Here is an 11910-nt window from a genome sequence, read left to right on the forward strand (position 1 = left end):
ACAAATACAAAAGCATTAAGCAACAAAAACTGGCAGCCATTGGCAAGAAGGTAGAAGATGATGAGGCACTAGCAGTGCTTCTGAAGAGTGTGGACAAAGGTGAATATGAAAACATTGTAGCAACCTTAAAGAATATACTTGAATTGAAGCTGCATGAGATAGAAGGAGCTCTACTAGAGCAAGAGACCAAGGTCAAAGAGAAGAAATGGCTAGACTCAACAACTGGAGAGGAAAAAGCATTCTTCACCCGAGGAGGATTCTCACAAGGACGAGGATGAGGAAGAGAGGCAGAGTAGGAGGAAGGATCTTCACTTGCCACAACTGTGGGAAGCCAGGACACATGTGGCAAGAGACTACTACAGCAAACCCAGTGGAGAAGGAACGACATCGGCAAACTTCATGGAGGCTCCTAAGGAAGTGGATTCAGATCATCTTTTCTGAGAGAGAGAGAGAGAGAGAGAGAGAGAGAGAGAGAGAGAGAGAGAGAAACCCCACAACCCAATGTAGTCTACCCCAACAGAGTAAAACCACCTCTCTGAGCCACCGATGATGTAGGCCATGTAGTAGATGTATGTGTGAGCACTTTAGTCAAGGTCATAGGCACTTGTAGTAGCCTTGGACACATAGAGAGAGAGAGTGTGTCAAGGACTATGAGTTTAGGGACTTGAGGCACTGCTCGCGGGCTACCAAGTAAGAGGGAAACTTGGTATAGGGTCCAAGTGTGCTAGGATTATTCACTTGAGGGGAGGTGTTTAAATATACAAGTGAATAGGGTGTGTGGGGGAACAAGCCCTTAGCAAGAGGTTATAAAAGAGAATCTATAAATGAGAGAGAAGCCGTGAAAAGGTGAGAGGTATCTTCTAGGAGAGAGGTATCTACTGGGAGAGAATAAAGGGTAGCATGAGAAGATTTAGGATGTGTGGAGATATTCTGGGAAGAGGTGGAGAGAATCAAGCAAAAGAGGTGGAGTGAATCAGGAAGAGATCAGTGGGATTAGTATATGCTTGGATGTAAACTCTATAAATTGAGGCATTGGCCTAATGAGAATTTGCTGGTTTTTTATTATCCATGCCTACATTAAGCTATCAGTTAATTTCTCACTAATTGCATCTTAATCATCATCTAATCTCTTTGTTAATCATGTTGATTCTTGTATTTGATGCACCATAGCTCATCACATTGCTTCAAATTTAATAGGATAGCACATCGAGCATTACGTGTATCATAGAGTTACCTATCTCTATTCCTAGTGATCACAGGGATACATTAGATGACCATAGTGATGCATTCCATGATCTTGATGGGCATTTAACTAGTCATGATCATTCAACTATTCATACATCTTCAGTCACACATGGGATTGACACTTCACATGTCGGTAAGCACATCATAGACCATGAGGAGCATAGACCCGAGGTTCTAGTATTAGATGTATTGGGCTACTCCTCTAGATTTGTTACATGTGGAGAGATTTCAGATACGACCACTACTCCTAGTTTTCATAGCATTCGAGTGGATCGAGTTGTTGTGATTGAGCAGTCAGGGGATAGTGCATGAGAGTAGTGATGATGAGTTCATAGAGGTGAGACATCATAGGAGTATGCATATCGATCATATTTTTAACATATCCTATGACATTGACTTTGAAAGTTTTATAGTTGATCTAGGTATTTCCTTAGATCCAGTACTATTGGAGATTGATCTATCATGGTATTTAGATCATATAGGGACACTAGTGATGGAGTTGGTTTATACCTTGGGGATGACCTTAGTGGCCTTGGAGATTCCATTGATAGTGAGTTGACTGATACCACTTATACCTCTTGTGTAGACACTTGGTCAGTGCTTAGTGATACCACTTATACCACTTATACCTCTTGTGTAGACACTTGGTCAGTGCTTAGTGATGATGATCTTTATGATGATCCAACTTATATTCTAGAGGGACACACATATAGAGTGTCTTACACATGGAGATATTGTGCATGGGTCGGATCGTACTTATACATACATAGATATGGTGGATCATGCTTTCGACTTCTTGAGTGGTGCTACATATGATAGAGACATGAGTTCTCATTTGACTCTACATGAGGCCGACCTTGAGCTATGTTCATTTGGCTTCTTCAGATGTCGACACGATCATGTGTTCTTTAGAGTTAGGACATTTTTCTTTGGATGCATTCTTTGCTATTTGAGGAGCATTGATTCGACATTAAGGTGCATCTATGACATATTCCAGTCTTGGCCTACACGATGATTCTTTTGTGCTAGGACCACTTGACATTCCGGCCAGGAGTTTCGAGCTTCTTCGGCGGGCAGATACCTTTCATGCCAAATTCATAGTGTGGTCGTGAGGATGGGCTTATAAGTTATTCTTTTGACCCTGGGGCTACTATCTCTTTGGATTCAAGCTTTCCTTTTGATCTAGGAGCTACTACCATTCCAGCTTCGATGGTTCGGGGTGTATACCGTACATATACCTTTGATCCTGGAGGATACTTGACTAGATTCGTCACATCGACAGTGGTTCCTTATCTACTCCACTTGCACCAGATTATCATGGGGCCATTTCCTTGGATTTTGCATACCTCGGATTTCCTTTTGATCCAGGAAGTTGCATAGATAGCCCCATCATCGAATGGGAGCCCTCTATCCTTTCCATTTAACCCAGGGGGTCATATGATTCATACACGGGTCTTCCGCTACATTCAGTCATGGATGTGATTATTTTTTGCTTTTGTACATAGCCTCTTGTATATGTTTTATGCACGACCACCCTTTGATTTTGAGGACAAAATCATTGTAAGAGGGGATGGTTTGTTAACAAAGTGTCCTAGTGGTGCACATGCACATGAGGATGGGGATGGACCTAGGCACATGGGGTTAGGGTCCATTTACACATGGGGCACATGGGGCCCTAGGGGTATAAATAGGAGATTACTATCATGTACTAGGATCTTTTACTCACTTTATGACATTTGGTCATCTATTCTCCTTGGAACATGTGTTCCCATGAATATGGTGCAAACTCCCATGAGTGCTCTAGGTATTGCTCCCTATGATGAGCTTCCTCTAAGTGAGAGGCTAGCACACCACACTTCCTAGTTGCTTGCACATTCACTTGTCAAAAATTCTATCATACATCAAAATCTATCATCTAACAACTTGAATCTTTGTTAATCAAGGTTGATTAGTTAATTAATCACACAAAAGCATTTTAGACTAATCTTATTTTTTTTAAATAATTGGGTTATGTACTTCTATAAAGAGTTGGATGTACGATGTACTATGTAATGTAAAGACCACTAAATGTGACTCTCTACAACTTGTGAGCTAGTCACTAAGTTCTTGTATTATCAAGCGAGATGCTCGGCACCCATCAAGGTCATTAATGATGTGAAAATGCATGGTGGCAAAGCCCCACACATTGGGGCAAGCTCAAAAAACAAAAAGGAATCCTCCCCTCAAGCTCCCCCATAAATTAAAGTACAAGATCTACCCTCTTCCTTATTTTGCTCTTGTGTTACAACTCTTAACTCTCAAGCTCTAGCTAGTGTCATAGTGTGTGGGTTGATAGAGAACTCTCAAGCTCTAGCTACTAGTGTCATAGTGTGTGGGTTGATAGAGGGAATGCCTTGCTTGTGTAAGAGAGATCATTGTCTTCTTCATTTCTCTGCTTTATGTTGCTTGGGTGGGCAAGCAAGGTAGTGTGTAAGAGAGAGAGCCCACATGCTTCTTCTGCATGCCCAATAGATAAAGGACAACCATAGAACGATAACAAAGCAGAATTATATTGCAAATATATTCTACCATTAGGAAGTTGAGCAATCAGCAAAGGATCGAGTACTCAATAACCATTATACTTAAAGGTATTTTTAGGACACATGCATAGAAGTAGAGGAAGTACCTTGATCATTAGAGGGAGAAAATTTTTATCTTGGAATGAGATGATTCTTTAACGCAACCATATTAAAGTACAAATCATGATGGAACTTATAGTTAGAATAATGGACATAAAAATGTAGTTTTAGCCAAATAGACACAAAGAGTATATGCTTAGACTTGGTGTCGTTAGTCAATTTGAAAATCGTTTATTTGCCAAGGATTAACCAATCCATAGGTTAACATGGTTTCACCCGCCCGACCTACGATAAGATGCTTGCCATCTTACTTGCTTGAACGAGCACTTACCTTTGGTAAGACAGTGCTGGAACATATAAAGTGGCCTCAAACAAGGAAAGTCTACAGACTCTGTATACATGCTTGCTTCCTTAAGAGTAGTCACAGAGGCTAGGCCATTTTTAAGTTTGGTCGAGCTAGTGTGAAAACTAGTCACTTGTATATAAGTCTATTTTGAAAATAAGTAATAAATGATCATTCCCTTGCAGTAGAATACTCGTGAGCTCTCCTTTTCCCTCTTCTTGCTTTCTTGTATGTTATTGGATTCATGCATGTGCTCGATGGATGCTTGCTTGAATAGGTTTGTTTGTAGGTTGTCTTCTTGCATTAGCTTCCCCTTCATTCCCTGCCTCCATCATGAAGGAGGCAAGTTGTCTTCTTGCATTAGCTTCCCCTTCATTCCCTGCCTCCATCATGAAGGACCATCTCATTTTGCGTCCATCTAGGCATAGACAGCTATCCCTTTATCCCATTGGCAAGGAACATTCAGGTGTGACAATGACAGAGTGAAGATGCAACAGATAAGCTAGTGCACCCACATACGGAAGTTGCATTTGTGGCTCTAAGATGAGACCCAATGACACATGCTTTGTCAAGGCTAAGATAAGCTTTTGACTTCAACACATATGGCACCACTACCACGGACTAGACTAGCGCTTAGCTCCATCCATCCATCCATTCCAAGCTATTGGATCACCCCAATATTATTTGATGTTGATTAGGAGGTCACACTCCGAAAAACATGCAATTTTGGAATCATTGAATGTTTTTAGTTGTTGTGTTTGAATTTGATTTGAAGTTTATTTGTATTAGAACATCTATTAGATTATACTTGTCAAATCATCAGATGTAACTTTTTCAATCGACAATCGTTACTTCTCCAATCACCTGATTAGTGTTCTTCCAATCGTGTGATCGGTAATCTCTAATCATGATGTGGAATTTTCAATCAACCGATTGTACCCCTCCAATCATCTGATCTTATAGTTCAATCAATGATTCACCTTGTCTGATCATTTAATCCAATCGTTCGATTTCACATTCTCTAATCGGTAATTCTTCATCTCCGATCGTCTGATCAGAGACTACAATCAGAGACTACAATCAGCGATCTGACTGAGATTTTTTAGAGCAACATCAGCGTAGCTCATCAGCGTAGCTACTACTGCTAACTTCAATTCAAGATTTATTTAAACATCTTTCCTTCTTCAATTCTCCAGTGGTTAGGTATGGCAAATAACTCTACAAATGATTTGTTTGGTATACTTTTTAAAGAGGATAAATTAGATGGGTCAAATTACTCCCTATGGAGTTTTATGGCCAGAAATGTCCTTGTTGTTGTAAATGGCTTATGGGTCATGTCAATGGAGGCACATTTGTTCCTACTACTCCACAAAGGGGTCAAGGCCAACAAATCTAATAACAAGTTCCTTAAATAACTGTCAACCAAAGATGGGATTCTCATGATGTGCTCAAGCTTTGGCATTGATTGCCTTATCAGTTAAAAAGGTCTATTATTCCACATATTTACCCTTGTAGAACCTCCATGCTTGGTTGGAACACTCTAGAAGTTATGAGAAGACAACTTGACATTAAAAATATGCAAGAAAAGGGGTCCATGAATGAACATTTAATAGACTTGAGAGAACAACTTCTCAATATTAATAGTCATTCTTGAAAAGGATATGATTAACGTCACCCTTAATTATTTACATGAATCTTATCTAGATTTCAATACTTCCCTCCTTTTTTCATTGAGAGATAATGCAGCCCCTCTTACATATTAGGAGCTTGTAAGGTTACTAGTGCAGGAGGAACATTTAATAGACTTGAGAGAACAACTTCTCAATATTAATAGTCATTCTTGAAAAGGATATGATTAACGTCACCCTTAATTATTTACATGAATCTTATCTAGATTTCAATACTTCCCTCCTTTTTTCATTGAGAGATAATGCAGCCCCTCTTACATATTAGGAGCTTGTAAGGTTACTAGTGCAGGAGGAATAGTCCCGAAAAAATGTTTATGAGAGTTCCAGCATTGATCATGCTTTATCAATCAAGGATAAGGGCAAGAAATCTCAGCGGAAGACCAATTCCAACAAAATTTTTGAGGCTAAGAGTGGTTCCAAATAGCCAAAGAAGGTTACTAGTCGATATTACAAAAAACCTAGCCATATAATTAAAAATTATTTTAAATGTCAAAATAAAGATAAGAAGGAGAAGGAATCCAATACGGGTTCTCATAGTTATGCCTCCGATGCGATAATAGTTTTAAGAAAGATAACTCAGCTAATATTGATTGTTATCCATCAAGACTTCTCACTTATGGAAATTAGCAGTTATAATCCTAAACACGATGTATGTTTTAATGCAATTGTTATTGACAGTTAGTTTCTTGATAGTAGTACTTCTAAGCACATAACTTCTCAACAATGCAATTGTTATTGACAGTTAGTTTCTTGATAGTAGTACTTCTAAGCACATAACTTCTCAACAAAGAGGTTTGATCAAACATATGGAGAATACGCAAAGTGGTCACACTGTTACATGTGCCAATAGTGTCTCTTACCCTATTAAAGGTATTGGTGAGATTGTTCTCAAGAAGTGCTACTATTAGTGGTGAGGATCTTTGTCTTGAAATTTTAAATTTTGTTCCAAGTACTCACAAAAATATCATTTCCGTGTCCACTCTAGCAAGGGGGGTCTTAATGTTGAATTTGCAAATGATACATGCATTATTCGTGATAGAGAACAAGATAAAGAGATTGTGCTTACTAGATATTTTACCACAAGTGGTTTGTACAAATTAGATATGTATGACAAGTTTGATGTTGCTTCTCACTTCTAATGAAATAAAATATGCCCAATTGTGGCATGTTTGGTTTGGCCATACTTCTATTAGTGGTTTGATGCTTTTACAGTAACATGGGATCTTCCTCTCACCTTAATCCACCACCAAGATATGTTTATGAAGGATGGCAAACTTGCTCTCACCAACCTTCTCCAAAGAAATGCAGTAGATTGAGTTGATCACAAAAATTGCAATCCATATACAATGATGTGTGTGGTCCTCAATGAGGACTACCTCTTTGGGAAGAAATGTATATTTTATTACATGCGTTGATGATTATAGCAAATTTAGTTGTAGCTTACATACAATTGATCACAAATTGTAGCTCATATATAGTGATGAGTGTGGTCCAACAAGGACTACTTCTTTGGGAGGAAATGTATATTTTATTACATGCATTGATGATTACATATCAAATTCGGTCGGTCTTATCCCATGAAAGAAAAATCTGAGGCTGTATCACTACTATCCAATTTATTATTGCTTTGGCATCCCATCATGGATGGAAAGAGCACCAACTAGATATCAAAACAGCATTCTAAAATGGTGACTTATTAGAAGAAGTTTATGTGAGTCAACCAACTAGATTAAATTGGTCAAGAACTGAAGGTATGCAAGCTTAATAAAGCTTTATATGAAACAAGCTCCCATAGCTTAGTACTAGAAGATTCATGCCTATTTGACGAGACAAGAATTTCAAAATAGTCCTACGAAAAGCATTTTATATGTGAAAAAGGACAAGCAGGATTTGCTTGTTGTCATTCTCTATGTAGATAGTGACATGTTAGTGATAAGCACCAAATGAGGATTTCATTACAGCCTTCAAGACTGACCTTGCCTCAAATTTTGAGATGTTAGATCTTGGGCCTTTGTGCTACTATTTGGGTATACAATCTTTATCTCAAGATGATGGTATGGTCATTAAGAAGTCAAAGTACATCAAGGCACTGCTCATCAAGAGGTTCAACATGGAAAGTTACAAAGCCATTTCTACACCAATGGAACCTGGTGTAAAGCTTAGTCTATAGGTGTTATGGGTTTCCCAAACCCTCGTCGTCGAAACACATCCAACGAGAAGATTCCCTGGTGAACCGCACCTGTCATGGGAATCTTTTCGATGGCCGAGCAGCTCGTAACCCTTGAGGTCTCCAAACTCCACAACTCCTTGAGAAGCAATTCTATCATAGCCTCGTGTGCATTGTCACACCGCTGCGTTGCACTACGCGTACTCGTCTCTCCTCTCATCTCACTTCCCTCACACGCACTCACTAGCATGGACTAGAGAGAGATTAGCAAGAGCAAGAGTCTATTGCACAATGGGAGAGTTCTTTGTATTATGAGAGATTTTAACTCATATACATGGCCATAAGTGTTTACACTCACTTAAACTGTTTGGCTGGCCGAGCACTTTAGGCTCATAAGAGGCCTAATGCTATTACAATGACTACTCTCATAGGAGGCCTGATGCTATTACAATGACTACTCTCATAAGAGGCCCGATGCTATTACAATGACTACTCTCATAATATATCCATGAAGTACATCACTTGGGACTTCATCCTAACTTGCTACCACATGCTCTTGAAGCAAAAATCACCATAAGAATTTCGTCAGACCATTATGAGTGCCCGTCCAAGTTGTAGATTTGGACATTGTTGCTTATTCATATCTTGAATGTATGACCCTTCGGTGTGTCTACCTTAACTCCTTGATGTAAGGTAATGGCAATAGCTCTTGTTAACCCTAGAAACGGGTTAACATTTTCCACTTCCTGATGCCGATCGCGTCCTCGTGATCACGTTAAAGACCTTTATGTGGGGAGAAGTGACAAGATTTGTTGTTGGCTTTTGATGTTGAGTGACGTTTAATGGTCCTTGTTCCTCTAGAAGGAATAAGAAAGGCTAGCTCTAGTAAATGAAAAGGTTAGAGATTAGTGGGAATCCCTAACGGGGTGGGGGTGGTGGGGGTTTTTGTGAGTGATTACATTTTTATATTTTATGAGCTATTTTTGGTATATTTTTTGTTCTTTGTTTTTGGCAATTATAAGCATAGTTACATGTTATTTGTGTTTGTAGACAATTATGATACACGATAGTCCACATCTGGAAATTATTTCTTTCTTGCAATTCATGCATATCTTGGCTAAGCAAGAAACAACCAATTGTGACAATATCGTCCTGTGAAGCTGAATACAAAGCTTCATTCACTATGATAGGTAAATGTGTATGGTTGTCTAAGCAAGAAACAACCAATTGTGACAATATCGTCCTGTGAAGCTGAATACAAAGCTTCATTCACTATGACAAGTAAATGTGTATGGTTGAGAACTTGATAGAGGATCTTTGTGTCCCTCCTAACACCCGTATTCCTATTCTTATAATCAAAGTGCAATGGTAGTTGCCAAGAATCATGTCTTTCAAACCAGGACCAAGCACACTGAAGTGAATTATCTATGTCAGAGAGAGACTCCATGCTAGAGAGATCATACTAGGACTAAGCACATAAAATTACATTATCACTATGTTAGAGAGAGACTCCATGCTAGAGAGATCAATCTGTTCTATTGCAGTACACATGAAAATGGGGCATATCTTTTCACTAATAAAGCCTTATCATGTGAAAAGTTTGAGGCCTTCTACAAAGCTTTAGGCCTCTTCCCTTTTAGAGAGTGATCTGTAATCTCTGTAAACTTACATTTGTACTACCAAGGAGTTTGTTAGATATTTGGTAATATTACACCGTGAGGTCATGCACTTATGCCATGGGCACTTTTATCCCACTGGGGTTTTTCCCATGGCCATCTAGGTGTGAATGGGCACCTTAGGGTTAGCTAGTATATAAGCAACCTCGTCCTCAATTTAGGGTTTCTTTTCATTTTTGTACTTCATTGTAACTTGAGCTATTGGTCCAAGTGAACTAGCCTTCTACACTCTCTCTCCCCTGTATGTTCTCTTTAATCTGTGAACATATCCCTTAAGTACAGCCATAAAAATGATTACTTTCATGGTTACCATCCTAGCAACCAAGCTGAATGTATCCTCATAGTCAATGCCATATGTATGTGTACATCCCTTGGCAACCAATCACTAACCACCATATGACACATCAGAATGCCTGACATTCTACCTTAACTTACCTGCTGCTAACCAAGACCCATTGCTTAAAACTCTCATAGTCCACTAAGTGCATATGATCATTGCTCAACATTTAAGCACCCAATTAATTATTCGCTTTAGCCTATATAGAATCCTTCACTGATATATACCATCTACTCATTTCATAAAAATCAACATCCCTACTTACTTGCTCATAGTGGGGTTATAGCATCTATAACCAATTTGCTCACAAGAGAGTAACTAATAAATATACATTTTTTTGCCTTGGGATCCAACTTACTTCTCACCTCATCTAACACATGTATATAAGCAATGCACCCTTTCAAATGTGCCAATTTCTGGTAGTAAACTTTTATTCATGTGTCATGCATGAACTACTGTAATAGGCCTCCTATTCATGATATAAACTATATTTACTACTTGCTTCAGCCCAAAAACAATAAGGCATCCCTAAAATGCCTCTTTAATCCATGCTCTCTTAAATTCATTGGAGAAATATTTTCCCCCACCATTTGATATTTATCCCATGCTCTCTAAAATAGTCACTGAATTCATTGGAGAAATATTATCTACACCGTTTGACCTTAGACAAAGGCATTTTATGTGTAAGCCTTTGTCTTTTTCTACCATAGGTTTGAAGCTCTCGAAGTGAGTAACCACTTCACTTTTCTCTTTCATGCATCCACACTATGGTTATCCAATGAAAGATACATAATAATGGCATTGTGAGACCCCTACCCCTCTATTTATACGATAATATCATAGTGGAATCACACTAAGGATAAAGCAACTCACTTTGGGCCTCCTATCACAATATCCTAATGTTTGGCTCTATCAGCTCCTCTTAGTCTAACTAGAATAATCCTTATGCAAGGAAAGGTGAATTATTCCTCCATTGTTTTCCCCTTCATACTCACACCAAGCGACTCCCCAAGGCTCAACAAGATGTCATGGGTCCTCGTTTATGAAGGAAACTTCTCTATCCTTAATTATGATTACTAGACTAAAACTAGTCGTCCCAAGTTTCTCGTTTCTGAAAATGCAATCTTTGTTTTGTTCAAGAAAGTATATGTAACTTGAGTCCACCCGACGGCCCACTTTCTAGTATTTGATCCTTTTCTACTTAAACTAGATTCATAGGCTCAACCTAACCCCTTCCAATCCCATGGGTCTATCCGTCCACCCTCCACTAGACCTATGGAGCTAGTGTGAACTCACACACCCCTAATTAAAATTACCACTTTACTCACACACACCACTTAAGATAAGTTCACATATACACTCCTTTGAAAACAATCCTCTAATAAAAGAAAAACATACATTATACAATTCGTTTCTTAAAAGAAAAACATACATATACACTCCTTTGAAAACAATCCTCTAATAAAAGAAAAACATACATTATACAGTTCGTTTCTTAAAAGAAAAACATACAGTATATATTTATTTTCAAATCATGAATATTCCATATGTCCATATCACGTATCATAAGTAACACATCAGTGTCCTCATTAACATGAATCTCCTTACACCACGACCATGATCCTTAGACTAGGATGGTATGCACTAATGACCTCAAACTCTCCACTATGATGATCGGAGGAGCCATGCATTCTCACATCAAATAATCCTAGGAGTTGCTTGTATCGATCGTCACACCTATAAGTACCAATATTATGAGCCACATATGTCTAGTATCAACACACATACTTACCCACCACTAGGCACTACCCTACCTGTTTCACTTCGGAGTCACTT

The sequence above is a fragment of the Cibotium barometz genome, chromosome 56 (genome assembly GCF_041138505.1).
Source record: "Cibotium barometz isolate CiBa-2024 chromosome 56, ASM4113850v1, whole genome shotgun sequence".
Classification (NCBI taxonomy): domain Eukaryota; kingdom Viridiplantae; phylum Streptophyta; class Polypodiopsida; order Cyatheales; family Cibotiaceae; genus Cibotium; species Cibotium barometz.